This window comes from Bufo bufo, chromosome 4 (genome assembly GCF_905171765.1).
Source record: "Bufo bufo chromosome 4, aBufBuf1.1, whole genome shotgun sequence".
NCBI lineage: Eukaryota > Metazoa > Chordata > Amphibia > Anura > Bufonidae > Bufo > Bufo bufo.
The window spans coordinates 376,123,904-376,151,762 of record NC_053392.1 but is presented as its reverse complement, the minus strand read 5'-3'; the positions used below and the strand labels follow the sequence as shown (position 1 = coordinate 376,151,762).

Below are 27,859 nucleotides of genomic sequence, written 5' to 3'. Positions count from 1 at the left end.
GTGACTTGCTCCCCTAGCTTCACGGGTGACATCAAACGTGATGCAAAGGAAGGGTCACTGTCGTTGTCTGCTTTTGGCTGCACTCCCTTTCTCTGGATGTTGTGTTCTTCACAAGGGCACTTGCAGGGGCAGCATCAGGGAGGGACCAGGTGAGCATGTTCTGTATGAGGGACACGGGCATTTCAAGTGTTTACAGGATCGGATAGCCCTTTAATAAAAATTTGTTTTTGAGTGATCAAGTCCTGGAATTAGGCTGAGTTGCATCCGTCACCATAGAATTCCATTGTAAAATAAAATGTATACATTTTTATTACCAGACTGCAGGATACAATAGCACGCTGTGCAGTGCTTTTGTATCCTTTTCTCCCGACGTATACGTCAAACGGATGGGAAAAACGTGATATGAACACCTTAATTGTACAAGAAATATATTGGAAAAATATGACTTCCTGAAAAGACCCCCACCCACCTTTTTTTGTAGTTGGAAACCCACTCTGTTTTTGTGTACTGTCCCAAAAGCCCCTGTGTTTGCAGCATGGAAGGATTTAAAAAGGGATACACTAGTGTAAAAATTATCTGTGTACATATGGTAACTAGTGATGAGCAACATAGGCAATATTCGTTTTCCAGATATTTCACAAATTTTTGGCCTAATATTCACCATAAATTCGCAAATTCTAGAATTTGTGATCTCCAGTCATTATTTTCTTGATTGCAAAAATCGCCAATGTAATATGCGCATCTTGCGTGTGCAATACAGGGGTGGCATACTTTTGCTACATTTTTCAAGCTGCTAGTAGTTTCCTGAGACTGGAGAAAATGGTTGGCAGCAACTTTTGTGACTGTGACGAAGAACTCCTGGGATGTGCTGACTGCCCCCCTTTTTTGTAGTTGTATTGGAGCTGGAGGTGTGGCTGTCTCCAATTGGTCTTGCACCCCTGACTAGCCTGTCTGCCCCATAGGCTGATTTTAATTAGAATAAGTATAAAGCTGTAGCCTGCTCTCATTGTATTATTGGAAGCCATTTGGCACCAGGAGAGGTATAGAGTGGGCTCAGCATGCATGTTGGTACCTGCATCCCTGGATTTAATGGAGGCCGTTATGGCACCAAAAATGGTAAAAAGTAGAGTGGAACCAACATGCATGCGGAACCTGCACTCCCTGAATTTTATGGTGGCCATTATGGCACATTGTAATAGAGAAAAAAAAGGGGGAAGGTTATTCAAATTTTTTAGGGATAACGATAGGCAGCTCAACAGAGTGTTTCATGATATCAAAAAAATTACCGTACAGATATAATGGTTGAAGAAGTGTGAGGAAGAGATGGTGTCTGTTGAGGGGATACTTCCAGTGCACCAAATCACTTCTTGACACAAAAAAAGGGGAGAGGGTTGTTCTTTGAGCACCAAACTTCCGGTGATGTATAGAGATAAATTATATAATAGATGTAGTTGGAAATATAGACTGCTCAGGGAGCTAGTAGAAAGTAGTAAGGAATCTACTACACACACACATATATATATATATATATATATATATATACATACACACCTTTAATGTGACCTATAAACGGTACCACTTAATTGAAAACAAACTGAATCTTTTAGGTAGAGGGAAGAAAAAAATATAAAAATAAAATAATATGGTTGCATAAGTGTGCACACCCTTAAACTAATACTTTGTTGAAGCACCTTTTGATTTTATTACAGCACTCAATCTTTTGGGTATGAGTCTATCAGCATGGCACATTTTGACTTTGACTCTTCTTAGTAAAAACACTCCAAATCTGTCAGATTGCGAGGGCTTCTCCTGTGCACAGCTCTCTTCAGATCACCCAACAGATTTTCAATCGGATTCAGGTCTGGGCTCTGGCTGGGCCATTCCAAAACTTTAATCTTCTTCTGGTGAAGCCATTCCTTTGTTGATTTGGATGTATGCTTTGGGTCGTTGTCATGCTGAAAGATGAAGTTCCTCTTCATGTTCAGCTTTCTAGCAGAAGCCTGAAGGTTTTGTGCCAATATTGACTGGTATTTGGAACTGTTCATAATTCCCTCTAGCTTAACTAAAGCCCCAGTTCCAGCTGAAGAAAAACAGCCCCAAAGTATGATTCTGCCACCACCATGCTTCACTGTGGGTATGGTGTTCTTTTGGTGATGTGCAGTGTTGTTTTTGCGCCAAACATATGTTTTGGAATTATGGCCAAAAAGTTCACCTTGGTTTCATGAGACCATAACACCTTTTCCCACATGCTTTTGGGAGACTTCAGATGTGTTTTTGCAAAATGTAGCCTGCCCTGGATGTTTTTCTTCATAAGAAAAGGCTTTCGTCTTGCCACTCTACCCCATAGCCCAGACATATGAAGAATACGGGAGATTGTTGTCACATGTACCACACAGCCAGTACTTGCCAGATATTCCTGCAGCTCCTTTCATGTTGCTGTAGGCCTCTTGGTAGCCTCTCAGACCAGTTTTATTCTCATCTTTTCATAGATTTTGGAGGGACGTCCAGTTCTTGTTGTGCCATATTTTCTCCACTTGATGATGATTGTCTTCACTGTGTTCCATTGTATATCTAATGCCTTGGAAATTCTTTTGTACCCTTCTCCTGACTGATACCTTTTAACAATGAGATCCCTCTGATGCTTTGGAAGCTCTCTGTGGACCATGGCTTTTGCTGTTGGATGTGACAGAAAATTTCAGGAAAGACCAACTACAGCAGCTGAACTTTATTTGGGGTTATACAGAGGCACTTTAAATGATGGCAGGTGTATGCTGGCTCCTATTTAACATGATTTTGAATGTGATTGCTTAATTCTGAACACAGCTACATCCCCAGTTATAAGAGTGTGTGCACACTTATCCAAACATTATTTTAGTTTTTTTTTGTTTTCCTCCCTCCACCCAAAAGATGTCAGTTTGTTTTTCAATTGAGTGGTACAGTTTATAGGTCACATTAAAGGTGGAAAAAGTTCTGAAATTATTTATTTTTGTCAGAAACCTGATATTTTAACAGGGGTGTGTAGACTTTTTATATCCACTCTATATATGAGTGGTGACAGCAGTACTTGGTTGACAAATAAGAGTGTTGGTGAGGAGGTAGTGTGTAAACCAAAGAGACCACCAAGAACAAAAAATAAAAGATAAATGCTCATCGAAGATCAATACTTTTAAAAACTGTAAAAATAATAATGATGACCATAAAAATTAGATTTTTTTTATTAATACCAAACATAAAGTCCTGATCAAAAGTTTAAGACCACTTGAAAAATGGCAAAAAAATCATATTTAGCATGGGTGGATCTTAACAAGGTTCCAAGTAGAGCTTCAACATGCAACAAGAAGAAATAGGAGTGAGACAAAACATTTTTTGAGCATTCAATTTAATGAAAACAACGAATAAATTGAAACAGGCTGTTTTTCAGCTGATCAAAAGTTTAGGACCACACCTCCAAAAAAAAACTAAACCGCCCCAAAACAGAAATCCAACTTCCAAACATGAACTCAGTAATGAGTAGCTCGGCCGTTATTGTTTATCACTTCCAAAATTTGTTTCGGCATGCTTGATGCAAGCGTTTCCATGAGGTGAGTGGGAACATTTCTCCAAGTGGTGAAGACAGCTGCAAGAAGACCATCTACTGTCTGGAACTGTTGTCCATTTTTGTAAACTTCCCTTGCCATCCATCCCCAAAGGTTCTCAATTGGATTTAGATCAGGGGAACACGCAGGATGGGCCCAAAGAGTGATGTTATTCTCCTGGAAGAAGTCCCTTGTCCTGCGGGCATTGTGTACTGTTTCGTTGTCCTGTTGAAAAACCCAGTAGTTACAACACAGACGAGGGCCCTCAGTCATGAGGAATGCTCTCTGCAACATCTGGACATAGCCAGCGGCCATTTGACGCCCCTGCACTTCCTGAAGCTCCATTGTTACACTGAAGGAAAAAGCACCCCAGACCATTATGGTGCCCCCTCCACAGTGGCACGTAGAAAACATCTCAGGTGGGATCTTCTTGTCATGCCAGTAACGTTGGAAACCATCAGGACCATCAAGGTGAAATTTTTTCTCATCAGAGAATAAAACTTTCTTTCACCTTTGAAGGTCCCATGTTTGCTGCTCTCTTGCAAAGTCCAAACCAGCATTTTTTGTTTTTGAAGCCCTTCAGTCTCAGATGCCGTCTGATGGTTATGGGGCTGCAGTCAGCACCAGTAAGGGCCTTAATTTGGGTTGAGGATCGTCCAGTGTCTTGACGGACAGCCAATTGGATCCTCCGGCTCAGTGATGATGAAATTTTTTTGGGTCTTCCACTCAGGATCATTTAACAAATTCCAAATGACTGTCTTACTGCGTCCCACCTCAGCAGCGATGGCGCGCTGTGAGAGACCCTGCTTATGCAGTTCAACAACCCGACCACGTTCAAAAAGGGAGAGTTTTTTGCCTTTGCCATCACGACGTGTGACTACCTGACAGAAAATGACAATGAATCTACATCTTTGCACAGATTTGGCCTTTTAAAGGCATGTGGTCCTAAAATTTGGATCAGCTGATCGTTATTTTCAATTAATTGAATGCTCACTCTTATTTCTTCTTGTTGCATGTTGAAGCTCTACTTGGAACCTTGTTAAGATCCAACAATGTAAAATATGATTTTTTTTGCCATTTTTCAAGTGGTCTTAAACTTTTGATCAGGACTGTATGTGCACTCACTTCGCAGGGAGGGTAGTCATCAGGATAAGCACATAACACCTGTTACGTAGAATCCCCTGGCCAGGATCGCATGTAGGATGTCAGTGATGGCACATAACAGGAAGGATTTAGTGCTAGGTTCCTGTCTGATAGAGATCGCCTATATGGAATGCACATGGATGTCATCCGTATTTTTTGCGGATCCATTTTTTGCAGACAGTAAAACACATATGGTCGTGTGCATGAGCCCTTAACTAGGAAAATTATAACATAATTGCAGTATGGGTAGAGCGTAGAGAGCAGGAAGAAGCACCATATCTGCCATGCCTGCCGGCTCCAACTGGCCCAGCATAGGAGTCAGTGAATCCCCCCATTGGCCCACCACTTCCACAGTAATTACCTCTACTGTATTACCTGCCAGCAGCGCTATATAGGTAGATTCACACGAACATAAACCGCACGTGCTGCGGACCGCCAATTGTGGTCCGCAATGCACGGGAACCATTTGTTTGAATCCTGCATTTCGGTGCAGACACATTCACTTGTTTGTGGTTCGCAATACGTGCATTGACGGCTTAAGGTTGTGCAAATGGACTCTAACAGCAGAGGAAAATGTCTGGAGTGAGGCTCTACCCACCAGTCCTAGTCCTGCTTCCCCTGTCTAGAGCCCATGGCTGTCTACAGCTTCACACACAGTAGGGGAAATATATCAAAACGGGTGTAAAGGGAATTGGCTTAGTTGTTGCCCCTAGCAAACAATCAGATTTCACCTTTCATTTTTCAGAGCTGCTTTGGTGGAATCTGATTGGTTGCAAAAATGCCACTTTTCTCATCCACCAGTTTTGATAAATATCCCCCAGTCTGCCTGAACCCCCTCCTTCTCCAGCAGCTCTTGGCTATTTTAATTTTATGCAGAAACTGGCCCAGCAGTTGGGCCAGAGAGGGAGGGGGAGACAGCAGAGAGAAAGTTTGGAGCCTGCATCCTGCACAATGTTTACTGCCCAGCAGTCATCCTGGTTCCTGTTCTAATGTCCTAGGCTGGCTGCATGATATCCAAATTTAATCTATTTCAGGTTAGTGTACATGTAATATGCGTGTGTATGTATATAATGTGGTGTATATATGAAGCGTGTAATATGTGTAATGGGCATCTATTTATATGTACATATGTTACATGGATAATGTAAATATGCAGTGTGCGTATATACTGTGTAAAAATAATGAATACATATATTGTGCATACATTGTCCATTGCTCTGCTCCATTAGGCCGCATTCACACGACCATTCGACAGCCGTGTCTGTTTTGTGGACTGCAAACTGTGGATCTGTAAAACATGGACACCGACCATGGGGGGTGCACGCGGGTGGTCTGCATGTCTTGTAGATCCATGGATTGTGGTCTGCAAAAACTGACACGGCTGTTACAAGGTCAGGTGAATGCAGCTTTATAATACCATAACTTATGGTCTGTGTTAGTGGAATCCATAAGGAATTCATAGATAACTAGTGATGAGCGGCATAGGCAATATTCAAATTTGCAATATTTCGCAAATTTTTGGCCGAATATTCACCATAAATTTGCAAATTCGAGAATTTGTGATCTCCAGACTTTATTTACTTGATTGCGAAAAATCGGCAATGCAATAAAAATCGCTATTAGAATATTCGCAATCAACACTAAGGGGTAGGCAACTTTCCTATTGATTTCTAGGGATGTTGCTAAGTGTCGATATTCTCCATAAATTCACGATAAATTTGCAATTAGAATATTCGCGATCAACACTATTCGCGAATACTAATATATAGCACTATATTCTAAATATTCGCGAATTCTTGAAGTGACAATATTTGCGATTAAAATTCGCGATTAGAATATTTGCGCTCAACACTATAGATAACCCGAACCTTGTATGCCGAACTTGAGACACAAGTTCGCTCATCCCTAGAGCAGAACATAGAGACTAACTGAAGAGCCAGATCACCCAAACAGAGGTGGAAAGACGTCATTGACTACATCAGAGTCCGTATTATACCGGACTAAAAAAACTTCATGCAGTACTGTTTTGTCCATTCTTTTTGACAGATTCTGCAGCAAAGGCCCCAAAAAGAGCCTCGAATGCAGATTTGATCAAGCCCGAACATATATGTGTAATTTTCATTGGGCATTCTATGCATTTTGATGCTCTTAGATGACCTTATTGTGTGGTAAATTTTCAATTTAAAGTGTACCTAACTTTAGTTTTTTTGAAAAACTGTTAGCAATGGCATAAAAATATTTTAATAATATATTTTATTGTTTTACTAGTAAAACAGGCCCCTAAAGTTCAGATCTTTATATAAGCACCTTTCACTGTAACGCATAAAGAATCTGTAAAACATAGCCATGTATGCCTTGTACGGATTCTGTTCAACAATGTGTGCTGCAGTGACCTCTGTACGGGCAGGAACACAAATCACTGTTTCTGCCTGTCCTTGCTCCGCTCACAGGTCTGCACAGCACATTGCTGCTCCTACCTGTCCTCGTTCCGCTCACAGGTCTGCACAGCACATCACTGCTCCTACCTGTCCTCGCTCCGCTCACAGGTCTGCATAGCACATCGCTGCTCCTGCCTGATGTCACTCCGCTCAAAGGACTGCATAGTACATTGCTGCTTCTGCCTGTCCTCACTCCGATCACAGGTCTGCATAATACATTGCTGCATCTACCTGTCTTCGCTCCGCTCACAAATTTGCATAGCTCATCACTGTTCCTGCCTGTCCTCGCTCTGATCACAGGTCTGCATAGCACATAACAGCTCCTGCCTGTACACACCCCAAAGACAGGTCTGCATAGCATATCGCTGCTCCTGCCTGTCCTCGCTCTGATCACAGGTCGGCATAGCACATCACTGCTCCTGCCTGTATGTACACACCCAAAACACAGGACTGCATAGCATATCGCTGCTCCTGCCTGTCCTCGCTCTGATCACAGGTCTGGATAGCACATCACTGCTCCTGCCTATATACACCCCCAAACACAGGTCTGCATAGCTCATCGCTGTTCCTGTCTGTCCTCGCTCTGATCACAGCTCTGCATAGCACATCACTGCTCCTGCCTGTACACACCCCCAAACACAGGTCTGCATAGCATATCGCTGCTCCTGCCTGTCCTCACTCTGATCACTGCTCTGCATAGCACATCACTGCTCCTGCCTGTACACACCCCCAAACACAGGTCTGCATAGCATATCGCTGCTCCTGCCTGTCCTCGCTCTGATCACTGCTCTGCATAGCACATCACTGCTCCTGCCTGTATGTACACACCCAAAACACAGGACTGCATAGCATATCGCTGCTCCTGCCTGTCCTCGCTCTGATCACAGGTCTGGATAGCACATCACTGCTCCTGCCTATATACACCCCCAAACACAGGTCTGCATAGCTCATCGCTGTTCCTGCCTGTCCTCGCTCTGATCACAGCTCTGCATAGCACATCACTGCTCCTGCCTGTACACACCCCCAAACACAGGTCTGCATAGCATATCGCTGCTCCTGCCTGTCCTCGCTCTGATCACTGCTCTGCATAGCACATCACTGCTCCTGCCTGTATGTACACACCCAAAACACAGGACTGCATAGCATATCGCTGCTCCTGCCTGTCCTCGCTCTGATCACAGGTCTGGATAGCACATCACTGCTCCTGCCTATATACACCCCCAAACACAGGTCTGCATAGCTCATCGCTGTTCCTGCCTGTCCTCGCTCTGATCACAGCTCTGCATAGCACATCACTGCTCCTGCCTGTACACACCCCCAAACACAGGTCTGCATAGCATATCGCTGCTCCTGCCTGTCCTCACTCTGATCACTGCTCTGCATAGCACATCACTGCTCCTGCCTGTATGTACACACCCAAAACACAGGACTGCATAGCATATCGCTGCTCCTGCCTGTCCTCGCTCTGATCACAGGTCTGGATAGCACATCACTGCTCCTGCCTATATACACCCCCAAACACAGGTCTGCATAGCTCATCGCTGTTCCTGTCTGTCCTCGCTCTGATCACAGCTCTGCATAGCACATCACTGCTCCTGCCTGTACACCCCCCCAAACACAGGTCTGCATAGCATATCGCTGCTCCTGCCTGTCCTCGCTCTGATCACTGCTCTGCATAGCACATCACTGCTCCTGCCTGTATGTACACACCCAAAACACAGGACTGCATAGCATATCGCTGTTCCTGCCTGTCCTCGCTCTGATCACAGCTCTGCATAGCACATCACTGCTCCTGCCTGTACACACCCCCAAACACAGGACTGCATAGCATATCGCTGCTCCTACCTGTCCTCGCTCTGATCACAGCTCTGCATAGCACATCACTGCTCCTGCCTGTACACACCCAAAACACAGGACTGCATAGCAAATCACTGCTCCTGCCTGTACACACTACAAACACAGGTCTGCATGTCACATTGTCGTATATCTCTATATAAAAAGAATCTTCATATAAAAGAGAGGATAAAAAAAAAAACGGAAACGCCTCTAAGTTCTTTTATCGAGTATCTTATCTGCTGAAACCTCTGCTGTGTCGGGAATAGCGGAACAGATTGAGGGCAGGCAGGAGCAGTGATATGAGATGTAGAACTGTGATTGGAACGATAACAGGCAGAAGCAGCAATGTACTATGCAGAATGTTGAGCAGAGGGAGGACAGGCAGGAGAAGCAATGTGTGTTCCTGCCAGTACAGAGGTCACTGCAGCACATTTTTTCTAGAACACAGAAACTGTACAAGGCGTATATGGATACAGTGTATGGATTCTATATTTTTTGCAGTGAAAAGTGCTTACAGTAAAATCTTAACTTTGGGGACCTGTTTTACTAGAAACACAATAAATTAAATATGTTATAAAAAATTTGTTTTATGCCTTTTCTAACAGTTTTACACGGCATGCCTGATTCACATAATTGTTGGTAGGCAGACAGACAGGAACTTGCTAACTTGCATAGAAGCATCAGCCGTGCAGGTGAGAGGCAGTGAGTGACATGCCGGCTGAAAGTGTGGGCGATTCCAGTGCTTTCCTTTCATACTGATGGTACTGCTCATTGGTCAGTTAACTTACAATGTCACTGAGCAGATCATGATCGCTTCCATCAGTTTGAAGGGGAAAGTGCAATTAGCACCAATCGGCGCCAGGCAAACCAGATAATATCCACTGTCTGGCTGCAGATTTCCATATTAGGAGGTTCTGCTGCAGATCTGATGTGTATTATGATGTTCTACAACAGCTGAGATGTGTATTAAGTGGTTCTGCAGCTGATGAGGTGTGTATTATGAGTAGTGTTGAGTGAAGTCAAGCATTCAAAGCGGAATTCGGTCTGAAGTTTAGGAAAACTTCGATTCGCAACAAAGCCAAATTGCTTCACGCTTCGTGGTAACAAATCATTTTTTCCTAAAATGGCGGCTGCACGTGTTACAAGGTGAAAGTAAGAAGCCTAGGAACGTGAGATCACCCATAATGCTGTGCAGCCATCCAATCTGCAGATAGCCATCCCCTGTGATGTCACAGCCCTATGAAACCCTGATCTCATGCCTCCATTTCACTGTGAGCTTAACATAGGGAGGGATGTGGCAAGCGTTCATGGACTAGGGACAGTGTTGCTGAAAACTGTTTTAACCACTTTCCGTCCGACGTCCTATGGGTGGATCTCTGTTTTAAAACGTCCGTACAGAAAGTGCAGCTGACAGCAGGGCAACCCAGAGAGAAGGCAGGGACAGTTCCCAGGTGTCCCTGCCTTCTGGATCGCTGCATACACAGCGCTCACCGAGCGCTGTGTATGCAGAGCAGGAAGCGCTATGCGCTTCCTGTTCCGGCCCGGCGGTCATGTGACCGCCGTGACCGGAGAGTGCAGGGGCTGTGTGAGGTCTTTCACAGACCTCGATCAGCCCTGCACTGAGGCTGTACAGCGCATAATTATGCTGTACAGCCTCTCTGGGGGGTGCATTTCTTCTGTAACTGGGGCTACTATGTCAGCCCCAGTTACAGGAGAAATCAACAGTGAAAAAAAAAAAGAAAAAGTGAAGCAAATGTCCCCCAGAGGTCTTGTATGACCTTATGGGGGACGAAAAGTGTAAAATAAAAAAATAAAAAATAAAGGGTTAAAAAAATAAAATAAAAAAAAGTTTCACATGTAAAAAAAAAAAGTCCCTAAGTAAGGAATAAAAAAAAAAGTTAAAAATAGAAAAAAATAAAAAAAATTATACATATTAGGTATTGCCGCGTCCGTAAAAACCAGCTCTATAAAAATATCACATGAGCTAACCCCTCAGGTGAACACCGTAAAAAAAAAAAAAACTGTGTCAAAACAAGCAATTTTTGTCACCTTGCATCACAAAAGGTGCAACACCAAGTGATCAAAAACGCGTATGTCCCACAAAATGATACCAATAAAACCGTCACCTCATCCCACAAAAAATGAGCCCCTACATAAGAAAATCTCTCAAAAAAAAAAAAAACTATAGCTCTTAGAACATAGAGACACTAAAACAGGCATCCTTAAACTGCGGCCCTCCAGCTGTTGTAAAACTACAACTCCCACAATGCCCTGCTGTAGGCTGATACCTGTAGGCTGTTCGGGCATGCTGGGAGTTGTAGTTTTGCAACAGCTGGAGGGCCGCAGTATGAGGATGCCTGCACTAAAACATCATTTTTTTGGTTTCAAAAATGCTATTATTGTGTTAAAGTGAAACAAATAAAAAAAGTATACATATTAGGTATTGCCGCGTCCGTAAAAACCAGCTCTATAAAAATATCACATGAGCTAACCCCTCAGGTGAACACCGTAAAAAAAACAAAAAACGGTGTCAAAACAAGCAATTTTTGTCACCTTGCATCACAAAAGGTACAACACCAAGTGATCAAAAATGCGTATGTCCCACAAAATGGTACCAATAAAACCGTCACCTCATCCCGCAAAAAATGAGCCCCTACATAAGAAAATCTCTCAAAAAAAAAATAAAAAAACTATAGCTCTACATAATTTTTTTGTTTCAAAAATGCTATTATTGTGTAAAACTTTAATAAATGAGAAAAAGTATACATATTAGGTATCGTCACGTCCGTAACAATCTGCTCTATAAAAATGTCACTTGACTGAACCCCTCAGGTGAACGCTGTAAAAATAAATAAATAGAAACTGTGCTAAAACAACCAATTTTTTGGTCACCTTGCCCCATAAAGTGTTATAACGAATGATCAAAAAATCATATGTACCCAAAAATAGTACTAATAAAACTGGCACCTTATCCCCTAGTTTCCAAAATGGGGTCACTTCTTGGGAGTTTCTACTGTAAGGGTGCATCAGGGGGCTTTAAATGGGACATGGCATCTAAAAACCATGTGGAGTTCCTTTTCTTCTGCGCCCTGCCGTGTGCCCATACAGCAGTTTATGACCACATGTGGGGTGTTTCTGTAAACCACAGAATCTGGGTAATAAATATTGAGTTTTGTTTGGCTGTTAACCATCGATGTGTTAAAGAAAAAATTGGAGTAAAATGGAAAATCTGGCAAAAAAGTGAAATTTAAAAATTTGATCTCCATTTTCCTTTAATTCTTGTGGAACGCCTAAAGGGTTAACAAAGTTTGTAAAATTGGTTTTGAATACCTTGAGGGGTGTAGTTTCTACAATGGGGTCATTTATGGGGGTATCCACTATGTAGGCCCCACAAAGTGACTTCAGACCTGAACTGGTCCTTAAAAAGTGGGTTTTGGCAATTTTCTTAAAAATGTGAAGAATTGCTTCTAAACTTCTAAGCCTTTTAACGTCCTTAAAAAATAAAATGACATTTCCAAAATGATGCCAACATAAAGTAGACATATGGGGAATGTTAAGTAATAAATATTTTATGAGGTATCACTTTCTGTTTTAATAGCAGAGAAATTGAAATTTAGAAAATTGCGAATTTTTCAATTTTTGGGGTAAATTTGGGATTTTTTCATAAATAAAGGTTAAATATTTTGACTCAAATTTATGACTATCATGAAGTACAATGTGTCACGAGAAAACAATCTCTGAATGACGTGGATAAATAAAGGCGTTCCAAAGTTATTACCACATAAAGTGAGATATGTCAGTTTTGCAAAATTAGGCCTGGTCAGGAAGGGGGCAAATGGCCCAGATGGCAAGTGGTTAAAAAGGAATATTGGAAAGGGAGAGAGCAGGGAGACCAGAAAGTTTTTTGAGACTGTAGGGAGAGCATAGGCAGACAGCAATTCAGAGTTAATCCCTTATTTTAGTGATACAGTTAGTTGCCTGAGTATATAAGGCAGGTGTAATATATTGTTGTGTGCATTACTGTGCAGTGCACCGACATTCATAGCTAATCCCTTCTATTAGCTGTAGCATCACGTTCTAGAGCACCCACATTCAGAATTTGTAATTTTAGTGATACAGTTAGCTTGCCTTAGTATTAAAGGCAGGTATTATATATTGCCATGTGCATCACTGTGCAGTGCACCGACATTCATAGCTAATACCTTCTATTATCTGTAGCATCACGTTAAGTCCATATAACGGGCAGGTGTAATTTATCGCCCTGTATATAAGTGTGCAGTGGAGCTAAATTTATCATAGCTAATCCCTTCTGTTAGTAATACAGTTGTTATACACTATGGCCAACAAACAGTTGCCTGGGCCCTCCAAAGGAATGGGCAGTGGCAAAAAGGTTGCTATCCCAGCACAAGTAGCAGCTGAAGAAGGCGGGATGGTAGCAGCCGCAGCAACAGGCCAGTGATGCCACTATCATCCAGTGGTCGTGTTTTGAACAACAATCCAGCTGTACTGGAATGGTTGACTTACTCTTCAACATCATCTGAAGTAACAACAGATATATGCAGTCAGGAATCGGTGGGTTTCTCCGACACCACGCTTAGTTGGCCTCTGTGCTATCACCTGTGCTGATCCTGCCTCTTCTTTTTGCTGCTCTTTCTGTTAGCTGAGTAATGTATGCCGCCGTCTCTGCTCCGATTTTTAGCAAGGATGAGCTTTGTGAGGACAGTCAGCAGTTACAGGCCAGCCCAGACTTGGAGGAGCGGACTCCTTTAGGCATGCAACTGCTGCTGATGACAGTTGGGTGGGAGCACATGTTGCGAGAGGTCAGAGACGTGCACAAAATACAGGTGAGGGTGACACAAGTGACCAAACATTTGCAGATTGTGATGTAGCCGATTGAACGTGTGAGCCAGATGAAGAGGGGGCATCATCATTATCAGGGGGTGAGGGTGGCAGTGTGCCCATGAGCCAGCATGGTGGAAGTGTGCCCGTGAGCCAGCAGGGTGGAAAGGTGTCCATGAGACAGCACGGTGGAAGCAGTGGGAGATCAATAGCCAAACGCTGGAGTACACCGTCTACTACTCTGGAGACTACCTGGTAGGAACTCACTAGCACTACACGGGTTCATAAAATCAGAGGCAAGCAGGCATCATGCAGTGGTGGAGGGAAAATGCAATACTCGCCAGGGTGGGAAGTTTTCACCGGGGGACGTTAGCATCGTGGTATGCAGGATGTGTGGGCAAAAGGTGAGGCCTGGCTTGGGTGCTAATGTTGGTACAATGGCCCTGCATCAACAAATGGAGCATCACCATAAAGCCCACTGGGTAAATGTCATTGTGGCCCAGACACACCAGCAACTTGGCCAGTCGATGGTAGTGCCGCCTCCAAGTTGTAATCATGGGATTTCTGCGTCTATGTCCTCCTCTGCCTCTGCATCCTCCACCTTGCCCTCACACTCCCCTCTAGGCACAGTTCACAGTAGTCCTTCATCATATCACCTATGCAAAGCTAGATGTTGTTATGCGGTTTTGCACCTGGTCAGCATTGGGGAACTGCGCCACACAGGGGAGGAATTGCTTGGCGTCATCAATAAAGAAATTGAACACTGATGGTGGGAATTAGAGATGAGCGAATCGAAGTTGACGAAGTGGAATTCGATCCGAATTTCAGGAAAAATTCGATTGACACTGAATGCGAATTTCCTGACGCTTCATGGTAACGAATCACATTTTTTCCTAAAATGGCTGCTGCACCTGTTAGGACATGAAGCAAAGAACTCTGGGAATGAGGGATCACCCACAATGCCATGCATGCAGCCAGTCACCAGCCAGCCCTGTGATGTCACAGCCCTATAAATAGCCTCAGCCATCTTGGATTCAGCCATTTTCCAGTGTACTTAGTGCAGAGACATCAGTAGGCACTAGGGACAGTGGTAGAAAAGATTTTAAAGTTTTTATTTTGCTGTATAGAAGCTCAGGGAAAGGATAGGGAGGAATCATTCCACAGTATTGAAGCAGAACAGGGTTCAGTAGGGGAGGTTACAGCCTGGGTAATAGGAGCAACCCTATTACACCTTGCTGCACTGACTGCGGATCCAAATTGCCATTATACAGCTCTGTAATTCCAGCAAACCATTCTTGTTATTGGGGTGCAAGTGCTGTTTGATACAGCCATTAACAGGGTTTATTACAAGGAAATATTTCTACGTCTTATTTGCTCTTGTGGGGTGCAGTTATATGTTCTAAAGCATTTTTTGGCTTGTATTAGTGGGGGGGGGAAAAGGGCTTATTAGCCGTTGTATGGTGAAGTGAGAAAATTACAGCCCTTTTTGGCGTATATTAGTGGCAAAAAATATATATTATTTGCCGTTCAGCGGTGCAGTTATATGTTCTAAAACCCTTTTTGGCATGTATTAGTGGGAAAAAATACATATTATTTGCCTTCAGCCATGCAGTTATATGTTCTGAAGCCCTTTTTGGCATGTATTAGTGGCAAAAAAATATATATTATTTGCCATTCAGCTGTGTAGTTTTATGTTCTAAAGCCTATTGTGGCGTGTATAAGTGGAAAAAAATAAGGGCCTATTTGCCGTTCAGCGGTGCAGTTACAGTATATGTTCTAAAGCCCTTTTTGGTGTGTATTAGTGGCAAAAAAAGATATATTATTTGGCGTTCAGCGGTGCAGTTATATGTTCTAAAGCCCTTTTTGGCGTATATTAGTGGCAGAAAAAAAAGTATTTGCTGTTATGTGGTGAAGTGAGAAAATGACAGCCCTTTTTGGCGTGTATTAGTGGCAAAAAAATATATATTTGCCGTTCAGTGATGCAGTTATATGTTCTAAAGCCCTTTTTGGCGTGTATTAGTGGCGAAAAAAAAAAAATTGCCGTTCAGCGGTGCAGTAACATGTTCTAAAGCACTTTTTGGCATTTATTAGTGGCAAAAAAATATATATTTGCCGTTCAGCGTTGTAGTTACATGTTCTAAAGCCCTTTTTGTCATGTATTAGTGGCAAAAGTAAAATATATTTGCCATTCAGCGGTGCAGTTATATGTTCTAAAGCCCTTTTTGGCATGTAATAGTGGCAAAATAAAAATATATTTGCCGTTCAGCAGTGCAGTTATATGTTCTAAGCCTTCTGTGGCGTGTACAGGGCCGGCATTAGGAGGGTCAAACTGGGCAATTGCCCAGGGCCCCCATTGTCTAAGGGGCCCCCTGCTTCAGTGCTGATGTTCAGCTAAAGGTCTGAGGAAGAAAACGGGCAGACAGCTGAACTGCTGCACTTTACAATGCAGTGTAAGGTCCCCTCCCTCACATATAAGAGAAATCATTACCCTAGTTCTGACAGAACCTGCGATAATGTAAGATGCAGGAGGCAGAGCTCAGCAGAGAAGAGGGGATGAAGGACCTGTAATGACCTCACCATCATGTGACCAGAATAGGAGGCGAAGCTCAGCAGTGCAGTAAAGTAATGAAGAAAAAGACCAGCGATGCATGTAAAGAAGTATGGATTCAATGTAAGTGCCTGGGAAATGCTGGGAATTGTAGTCCTCTCCTCTTATACCTTATGTTATGTAATATCAGAGTACATTACAAGAGGAGGTATAAGAGGAGAGGACCACAACTCTCAGCATGTCCAGGCCATTATTATATAATATCAGGGTACATTACAACACCCTGGATATGCTGGGAGTTGTATGCCTCCTCTTAAATTGTACTCTGATAATACATAATAACTGCTTGGACATGCTGGGAGTTGTAGTCTTCTCTTATAACTCCTCTTGTAATGCACCCTGATATTACATAATAATGGCTTGGACATTCTGGGATTTGTAGTCCTCTTCTGTTATACCTCCTGCAGTAATGTGCTCTGAATTAGGGGGGGGGGCGCACTCATGGCGGTCAAACTTCACAAGCCTCGGGCCGCTAGGCGTCAAGCCTGTGAAGCATTAGAACAGAGCAAGAAGCCGAAATGACATCACTGCAACCTCCTGGTCTGGGTCTTGAATGATGACGTCATCATGCGAGACCCGGAGCAGGAGTGGTGATGTCATTAGGACCACATGCATCAGGACGCAGCAACACAAGCCACAGATAAAACTGTGGTCTGCATCGCAGACAGTGGTGTTTTTTTATTTTATTTTTTTATACAAAATTTCCACACTGCTGGGGGCATCAGAGATAGGGGAAGAAGGTCATTATACAGTTGCAAGAAAAAGTATGTGAACCCTTTGGAATTATATGGATTTCTGCACAAATTGGTGATAAAATGTGATCTGATCTTCATCTAAGTCACAACAATAGACAATCACAGTCTGCTTAAACTAATAACACACAAACAATTAAATGTTACCATGTTTTTATTGAACACACCATGTAAACATTCACAGTGCAGGTGGAAAAAGTATGTGAACCCCTAGACTAATGACATCTCCAAGATCTAATTTGAGTGAGGTGTCAGTCAACTGGAGTCCAATCAATGACATGAGATTGGAGGTGTTGGTTACAGCTGCCCTGCCCTATAAAAAACACACACCAGTTCTGGGTTTGCTTTTCACAAGAAGCATTGCCTGATGTGAATGATGCCTCGCACAAATGAGCTCTCAGAATACCTACGATTAAGAATTGTTGACTTGCATAAAGCTGGAAAGGGTTATAAAAGTATCTCCAAAAGCCTTGCTATTCATCAGTCCACGGTAAGACAAATTGTCTATAAATGGAGAAAGTTCAGCACTGCTGCTACTCTCCCTAGGAGTGGCCGTCCTGTAAAGAGGACTGCAAGAACACAGCGCAGACTGCTCAATGAGGTGAAGAAGAATCCTAGAGTGTCAGCTAAAAACTTACAAAAGTCTCTGGCATATGCTAACATACCTGTTAGAGAATATATGATACGTAAAACAGTAAACAAGAATGGATTTCATGGAGGATACCACAGAGGAAGCCACTGCTGTCCAAAAAAAACATTGATGCACATTTACAGTTTGCACAAGAGCACCTGGATGTTCCACAGCAGTACTGGCAAAATATTCTGTGGACAGATGAAACCAAAGTTGAGTTGTTTGGAAGAAACACACAACACTATGTGCGGAGAAAAAGAGGCACAGCACACCAACAACAAAACCTCATCCCAACTGTGAAGTATGGTGGTGGGGGCATCATGGTTTGGGGCTGCTTTGCTGCATCAGAGCCTGGACAGATTGCTATCATCGAAGGAAAAATGAATTCCCAAGTTTATCAAGACATTTTGCAGGAGAACTTAAGGCCATTTCATAAGTGGAAAAAAATAAGGGCCTATTTGGCGTTCAGCGGTCCAGTTATATTTTCTAAAGCACTTTTTGGCTTGTATTAGTGGCAAAATAAAAATATACCGGTATTTGCCCTTCAGCGGTGCAGTTATATGTTCTAAAGCACTTTTTTGCATGTTTTAGTGGCACAAAAAAGTATTTGCCGTTGTGTGGTGAAGTGAGAATTTTTTTGGGGGCATTAGCAATACTGATGGATTACTGACCAAATGCTGACCGAGTGAAGGAGGATTTGTTTTTTGTGAGTTATTCTTTTGATGGATCAGAGGAAGGGCAAAATAATCAGTGACGTCAACACAAACTTACTGCTGACCCCCTCTCCACTCTGTCAGGGGGGCTCTACTTGTATAAGCGTTTAATAAAACAGGTTCTGTAGACATCTATGTGGAATCAGCTGACGATGGTGTAAAAGGAGTGCCCTTCTTCTTGACGCTAACATCTACCTGTAAGTCAGAGTTCATACTTGAGTTATTTGGTCAGTTTTGGCCCCGTGACTGCCCTAATAAGTGAAGTGTGCAGTGATTTTAAGAACGACGCCTGTCATCTGCATGTCATACTGACTCACACTATAATTTCACTACCAAAGCAGACTCCCTACAGTATGCGTGTTGCTGCAAGGCACAGTGTTCTACACCCCAATAAAGGCTCTCTGCAGCCAGGAAATAGCCGTTTTTAATGTAATTTGCTGCAAATATTTTCGGATCGAAACAAATTTTTCCCAAAAAATTTGGCGAATCAAGTTTTTTGAAAATTCGCTCATCTCTAGACCCAACATATCAGCGCATTACACAGACAGACCATTCATCTCATCCTAAACTGTGTAATGCTTCATATCTCCTGTGGTGGTGCTACATGGAAAATACAGATTAGCTCTGATCTTTGAGGGTCTCTGCAGCAGGACACTTTGCGATTAGTCTATGAGCTGAACACCTTTCTAACCAAAAGGATTGTCCAAAGTAGAAAACATTTAAAATAGATTAATTTCGCTCTAATATATATATATATATATATATATATATATATACATATATATATATATAATCTCCAGAATGGCAAAGGCAAAATCAAAATTAATTCCATAAACCAAGGCATTTTAGAAAAGCATTCTCCAGAAGAGTAGGTGGAACATGATTCAGTTAACAAAGGTGACATTGATGCAATGAGAGACTATTCACTTAAAAAAGGTATGTAAAAATAGCCAAAAGTTCAGCGCAATGTATCAAGTGTCATTTGCCTTATTCTAGGCATGCTTATCAACAGATCTGGAAGCAGTTTGTCGTCTTTTATGATGTGCTTTTCAATTTAACAGTCAAATACAAAGTCAGTCAAAAGGATACTCAAGAAACTACAGAGTGGCTTACTGAATATACGACTTGGATTTATTCTTGGCACCCTTTAGCAAGCAAAATTAGATAGAAAAAGATTAGCTTGTCCACAAGAAACAGCAATTTACACACCAATTCAAGTTCTTATCTACAGAGATTCCAGCCTGGCTGAACCATTTGAGCCCCTATAGCTATTATTTCTGTAACTGGAATAGGCACCAACCAACCCATTACTGATTCATTTGAAGACAGCAGATTGTCCCATAAAAGACTTTACATGTTTTAAGTGAAGTTGTCACCACTGACCTCCCCATCCAACTGTTTGCATAGACACAGAGCTGTAGTTTACCTAATTAAAATGCCATTTTTCTTTTGTTGATCTAAGGCTACTTTTACACTTGCGGCAGAGTGATCCGGCAAGCAGTTCCGTCGCCGGAACTGCCTGCCGGATCAGGCGATCTGCATGCAAGCGGACAGCATTTGTAGACGGATCCGGATCCTTCTCACAAATGCAATGCAGGAACGGATCCGTCTCTCTGTTTGTCATACGGACAAAACAGATCCGTTCCTATTTTTTTTTCACATTTTTACCGGTCTGCACGAAGGACGGATCCGGCATTGCAGTATTTTTAATGCCGGATCAGGCACTAATACATTTCAATGTAAATTAATTCCGGATACAGCATTCCGACAACTGATCCGGAATTTTGGACGGAGATAATACCGCAGCACGCAGCATTTCCCCTGTCGAAAACACCGTTCAGTGACTGAACTGATGACATCCTGTACGGATTTCTCTCCATTCAGAATGCATGGGGATAAAACTGATCAGTTTTTTTTCCGGTATTGAGCTCCTGTGACGGAACTCAATACCGGAAAACAAAACCGCTAGTGTGAAAGTACCCTAAGGCTCTGTTTCCAAGTTAAGATACTTTTTCTTAATATGCAAATTAGGCGCAATGAGTGTCCCCATTTCTCTTGTTGGACCCAAGCTCCGCTCCTTTCTGTAGCCAGCCCCTCTCTCACTGCTTTGATTGACAGAACCAGAGAGTGACAAAAGCAACCAGGAAGGGGCTGGCCACAGAAAGTAGCAGAACTTGGGTGTAACAAGAGCAATGGTGACACCCTAATTTACATATTAAGAAAAAGTATTGTAACTCTGGAACGGAGCCTCGAATCAACAAAAGAAAAAAAATGCTTTTTAATCAGGTGAACCACAGCGATATGATAGAAAAGTCACAGACTCCCTTTATTAATTATCATTTCTGCTTTATTTTTCATATTTAACTCAATATTTTTGCTTTCACAATTTGTTAAATAGGACTTATAATCCTATATGTTGGCCAGCAGACTGCAATGTATCTGCCGAATGGGTATCAGCCCTCATTAAAGTGACCCTCTGGTCACCACAAATGGATAGTTAAAAAAAAAACTGATGTCCTCCTTTCCAATCTATCTGGTACAGTCTCACTGATTCTCAGCCACCAGCTTCTCAGACTACTTCACGCACACTGTGCTTTGATGGTCTGAGCCTCTGCCTCCAATCTTGGATGGACCATGTACCTATTCTAGGGAGCAGTATCTCAGAAAACCAGAACAAAATGCCCCAGATGTACTAATCCTAAAGATAGTATAAGCTTAGATTTGTATTAGATTTATCACAGGGGCTCAGGCTGGATGATAAATGTGATGCAAGGATAGACACTTTTCTCCATCTCTATACCAACTATTGGTTGGCTTACTTTGAGACAGATTTTTACGCCAGCATTGTGGAGCAATTTTGATGCAATATGGAATAGCTTAGACCTTACTCCTTTTCCAGTGAAGTTCCACCTTACCCTCTTGTCGAGACCACTTTTTAGACAGATTTTTAGAGTAGACACGTTAGTAAATCTGGGATAAGGGGTACACATTAAATGTTTGTAGATAAAATGAAGAGCCAGACCAGAAAGATTAAACAGGAGGGCACCAGGCATGTGCCACCACTCAGTGGAAACCTACCTATAGGTTTCTAAAGTAGATTTGTTGTTACAACAAGGTTGAATATTCAACTACACATATGACATATTCTTTCATGTAGAAGCTCACATGACAAACCTAAATATAATGATAAAAAATAAAACTGTAGTGTATTTGTATATGCTAGTCAATGACTTCTGGCCATTAGTCCTCATTGTAATATTTCTCCCATCCTGCAGCCAAAATTACCATATATGATTTCTGAAGCCAATAAAATCTACAGCTCTGCTCTGACAGCTCACCCTGTATGAAGTAAAGGTACTTTGCCTCTATCTTACTGAACTGCTGCTGCATTGCACTGTGAAGCCATTCTGCACGAAATAGACAAAGCCCTCATTTATTATGTATAATGTCTTGTGCCCATGTCAGCTCCTGATTAATAATTAAAATTAATCTCATTATGGAAGATTTCATTACAGGATAATTTAATTAAATGATGCACTGGCTTCCAGATGCCATCTTTTAAATAATGCCGATGATGACACAGGGATTTGAAGGGTTTCAACCCAGACTGTTGAAGGTACATTATTTAGCAGATTCTTTAAAATTCTCGACAAGGACAGCAATTGTTTGGTGAGGTCACTCACCATGATAAATGACACTACAGTTGCAAAGTACAGGAGCTTAGCTTAAACACATCATATAATAATGCTATCATAAGAAAGATAATACTGACTAACTTGTTATTAGGGCTTACAGTAAGTCTACTGAAGGGTAGTGTTGCTAAATAGATTAAGTTAAGACCAGTTTACATATGACAATTATTTTATACATGTATCAATAGATGGATTATACACATTTACTACTTAGATACCTTGAACATTTTCCTTTACACATTTAAAGGGTTTTCCAGGATCAGCATATCAATGGCCTATGCTTAGAATAGGCCATCTATATCAGATCTATGTCCAACTCTTGGCAACCCTGACAATCAGCTGTTTAATGTGGCCATAACACTTGTGTGATCGCTGCAGCCACTTTAGTGTTTTCCTTGGTTTATTTATCTGCATGCTGTCCTCTTAGTAGTCATAATGCAGTATATTGCAGCTTTCTCCCATTCATTCAAATAGGACAAAGCTGCAGTGCTCTGAACCGCCGCTGGTATATGTACGATGTGCTGGTAGATAAAGAAGAGGCCTTCAAACAGCTGATTGACTGGAGTAACAAGAGTTGGAGCCTTTCTAATTTGATATTGGTCACAAATTCAAATAATAAGCCCTCAATATAACTCTTTAGGTCTACCAGTAGTAATACATTAAAGTCTATGAAAACCTTTTGGGATATTTTTTTAATTATTGCAATTAGACATGAGCGAATCGAAGCTAACAAAGTGGAATTAGTTTAGAATTTCAGGAAAAATTCAATTCGCAATGAATGCGAATTTCCTCGTGCTTCGTGGTAACGAATCACATTTTTCCTAAAATGGTGGCTACACGTGTTAGAACTGAGAACATGGAGCAAGGAACTCTGGGAAGGCTGGATCACCCAGATTGACATGCCTGCATGCAGCCAATCAGCAGCCAGCCCTGTGATGTCACAGCCCTATAGATATGGCAGCCATTTTAGATTCTGCCATTTTCCAGCATTCAGAGTGCAGGGACAGATGTGTAAAGGCGCTAGGGACAGCAATTGGAAAAACTTATTCTGGAATAAAAAGACAGAAAAAACTATTTATAAGTGCAGGGAAAGGATAGGGAGGAGTAATTTCACAGCACTTAAATGCAGAGAGAGACATCAGAAGGCGCTAGGGACATTGATAGGAAAACGATATACAAGATCAAGGAACAATTATTTGGGGATCCAAATAGCCATTAGACAGCTCTGTCATTCCAGCTATTTGTTATTGGGCTAAAAGTGCTATGTTGAAATGCCTTTAGTGGCTTATATCTTAGTATCTTTAGTATCTTATATCAGTACTACAAGAAAAATATATAGGCATTTCACTTCTGCAGTTATTTCTGGTGAAAGCGTATAGGGGCGTATTTTATAAAAAAAAAATATATATATATACGCACTGCAATGTTGCAGTTATTTCTGGTGAAAGCGTATAATGGCGTATTTCAGTACTACAGGAAAAATATATACGCACTTCACTCTAAGTTTTTCTGGTGAAAGCTTATAGTGGCCAATTTCAGTCCAACAAGAAAAATATATTCTCAGTTCACTTCTGCAGTTACCGTATTTCTGCTGAAAGCATATAGGGGCGTATTACAGTAATAAAAGAAAAATATATACGCACCGGACTGTTGCCGTTATTTCTGGTGAAAGCGTATAGGGGCGTATTTCAGTACTACAAAGAAAATATGTACGCACTTCACTCTTTCAGTTTTTTCTGTTCAAAGCGTATAGTGGCCTATTTCAGTCCAACAAGATAAATATATTCTCAGTTCATTTCTGCAGTTATTTCTGTTGAAAGCGTATAGGGGCATATTACAGTAAAAAAAGGAAAATATATACACACTTCACTGGTGCACTTATTTGTGGCAAAAGTATTCAGTGGCCTATTTCATTATCGAAGCAACAAAATATACGCACTTCACTGGTGCACTTACTTGTGGCAAAAGAGTTTAGTGGCCTATTTCCGTACAGAAAGAAAAAAATATACGCACTTCATTGGTGCACTTATTTGTGCCAAAAGCGTTCAGTGGCCTATTTCAGTACAGAAAGAAAAATATATTCTCAGTTCACATCGGTGGTTATATGTGTTGAAAACATGGCTGGGAATCAGCAGGGTGGCAGCAGTGGGAGGTCAGGAGCCAAACATGCCCGAGGTAGAGCACCTGCTTCGCAGCAGCCTACCTACCTGGGAAGTAGTGGTGCAGGGGTTAACGGAAGTAGCGGCAGTAGCAGGCAGTCAGTGCGGCGGTTACATGTGGTAAAATCTTTATTGAAGTATTTCGGTCGAAAAACAAAATGTATTCAGCGGTCAGCGCTGCAGTTATATGCGGTAAGATCTCCATGATGTCTCCATGATAAATCTGCAACGTGGGGGCCCCGTGTGGCCTCTACACACTTTCAAAATCATCATTCAGTGGAGCGAATAGATGCCGGATGACTGGGACACTCCATTATCTTACCAGGAGCTGCTGTCCGGAGCAGCAGTACATTTCTGAGATGTCTGTATAGGCAACTGACAATTTGCCTCTGTACTGCGTCCGCACACCCTGTCTACCAGAGTGAATTCCCACAATTGGTGGAGGATGAGGGCAAGAGCAGTGAGGCTGGTGTGAATGCCGATATTTTTGAGTTCTGCATTTTTCCAGGCACTGTGGGGATTCGCTCTGGTAGACAGGGTGTGCGGAAGCAGCACAGAGACATATTACCAGCTCTTAAATCAAACTTCCGTGTTTATTCACACATAAAGCAAAAACAAAATGTCACTTTGCAGTCTTGTTGTTAGTTCACACACAATGGAAAGTCCACATAGGAAAAAAATCCTCTTGTTGGAAGTTCTGCCTCCAGCAGTCCATAGCAGGCTTTTAGGGTGCCCATTTCCCTTACAGACGGGTCTCAGCCCTCCAGCATAGCACAAGCCTCAGATCCCAGCACACACACCTCCTGAGTTCCACTGTCATACTAATGTAATCCCCCTCACCTGGCAGTGCTGGCTGTTTTGTAGGTCTGGCCAAATCCGGCCTGGAACATGGGGAGTAGTCACCCACCCAGCACTTTGACTACTCCCAGTAAGAGCCGTCCCAGATCAGCTATACAACCATACTAACTATTAAGGTGTCAAACAGCAACTGCTGCTGGCACATAAAAACCGGCTCTTACTCCACCGAGGCCAGGAACCTCGGTGACACGTACCTATCATCCACGATGATTTCTTGTGCCTTTCTACAGCACGGTTGGATGTCTGCCCCACGACAAAATGGAGGCGGTTGTGAAGGCCCTCATGGAGGCTAATCTGCAGCAGCGAGAAACAATCCTGCACCAACGCGAGGTTAATAAGCAGCAGCAGGAGACCAACCAGTTGCTGCTACATCATGTGATAGCTTTACAGACAGCAGGAGCAACCTCGAACGTCCACAATGCCCGGAAAGCAGTCCATGCCGTGATTCCTAAGATGACCCCCACAGACGACATGGAAACCTACCTGGCGAAGTACGGGAAAGTGGCCATCAGGGAGAAGCTACCCCGAGACCAGTGGGCTGAGGTTGTCGCTCCGTTCCTGGCATCCGATTCCCAGCGAGTGTATTTCAACTTGACGGACGATCAACTACCAAAAATTAAAGGGTGAGATTTTGGCAAGACTGGGGGTGAATCTGTTTGTTCAGGCCCAGCGTGTACATCAGTGGGGGGTTTAAGCCGGCGGAGCCTGCGAGAGTCCAGTATTATGACTTATTCCACCTCTTGCAAAAGTGGCTACAGCCTGATGTGCTGAGTCCCACGGCTATGCTGGATAGACTATTGGCTGATATGTTCTGGAGGGCTCTTCCTCCCCCTCTCCAGCCCTGGATTGGCTACGTATCTCCTGGCAATGCCCTGGAAATAGAGGAGCACTAAGAGGCTACTAAGAATCTTAAGGGGGGTTATCTTGGGAGGGGGGTAGTCAAACTCCGTAAATCTCCATCCCAGAACTGGCGACTTGTACCAACCAAACCCACCCGGGATGTACCCCCTACGAACCTGGCTCCTATAGTCTGCTGGCGTTGTCAGGAACCTGGCCATGTACAAACCGGATTCCAAAAAAGTTGGGACACTAAACAAATTGTAAATAAAAACTGAATGCAATGATGTGGAGATGGCAAATGTCAATATTTTATTTGTAATAGAACGTAGATGACAGATCAAACGTTTAATCCGAGTAAATGAATTATTTTAAAGGAAAAATCCGTTGATTCAAAATTTCACGGTGTCAACAAATCCCAAAAAAGTTGGGACAAGTAGCAATAAGAGGCTGGAAAAAGTAAATTTGAGCATAACGAAGAGCTGGAAGACCAATTAACACTAATTAGGTCAATTGGCAACATGATTGGGTATAAAAAGAGCTTCTCAGAGTAGCAGTGTCTCTCAGAAGCCAAGATGGGTAGAGGATCACCAATTCCCACAATGTTGCTCAGAAAGATAGTGGAGCAATATCAGAAAGGTGTTACCCAGCGAAAAATTGCAAAGACTTTGCATCTATCATCATCAACTGTGCATAACATCATCCGAAGATTCTGAGAATCTGGAACAATCTCTGTGCGTAAGGGTCAAGGCCGTAAAACCATACTGGATGCCCGTGATCTCCGGGCCCTTAAACGACACTGCACCACAAACAGGAATGCTACTGTAAAGGAAATCACAGAATGGGCTCAGGAATACTTCCAGAAACCATTGTCAGTGAACACAATCCACCGCGCCATCCGCCGTTGCCAGCTGAAACTCTACAGTGCAAAGAAGAAGCCATTTCTAAGCAAGATCCACAAATTCAGGCGTTTTCACTGGGCCAGGGATCATTTAAAATGGAGTGTGGCAAAATGGAAGACTGTTCTGTGGTCAGACGAGTCACGATTCGAAGTTCTTTTTGGAAATCTGGGACGCCATGTCATCCGGACCAAAGAGGACAAGGACAACCCAAGTTGTTATCAACGTTCAGTTCAGAAGCCTGCATCTCTGATGGTATGGGGTTGCATGAGTGCGTGTGGCATGGGCAGCTTGCATGTCTGGAAAGGCACCATCAATGCAGAAAAATATATTCAGGTTCTAGAACAACATATGCTCCCATCCAGACGTCATCTCTTTCAGGGAAGACCCTGCATTTTTCAACAAGATAATGCCAGACCACATTCTGCATCAATCACAACATCATGGCTGCGTAGGAGAAGGATCCGGGTACTGAAATGACCAGTCTGCAGTCCAGATCTTTCACCTATAGAGAACATTTGGCGCATCATAAAGAGGAAGGTGCAACAAAGAAGGCCCATGACGATTGAACAGTTAGAGGCCTGTATTAGACAAGAATGGGAGAGCATTCCTATTTCTAAACTTGAGAAACTGGTCTCCTCGGTCCCCAGACGTCTGTTGAGTGTTGTAAGAAGAAGGGGAGATGCCACACAGTGGTGAAAATGGCCTTGTCCCAACTTTTTGGGGATTTGTTGACACCATGAAATTCTGATTCAACATATTTTTCCCTTAAAATGGTACATTTTCTCAGTTTAAACTTTTGTTCCGTGATTTATGTTCTATTTTGAATAAAATATTAGAAGTTGGCACCTCCACATCATTGCATTCAGTTTTTATTCA

General features: G+C 42.5%; 1 protein-coding gene across 11 annotated transcripts in view; it reads right to left on the bottom strand.

Moving 5' to 3' along the window:
• Window positions 1-27,859, bottom strand: part of EYA4 (EYA transcriptional coactivator and phosphatase 4) — a 390,423-nt gene that overhangs the window by 267,173 nt on the left and 95,391 nt on the right. The gene's annotated exons all lie outside the window — the stretch shown is intronic.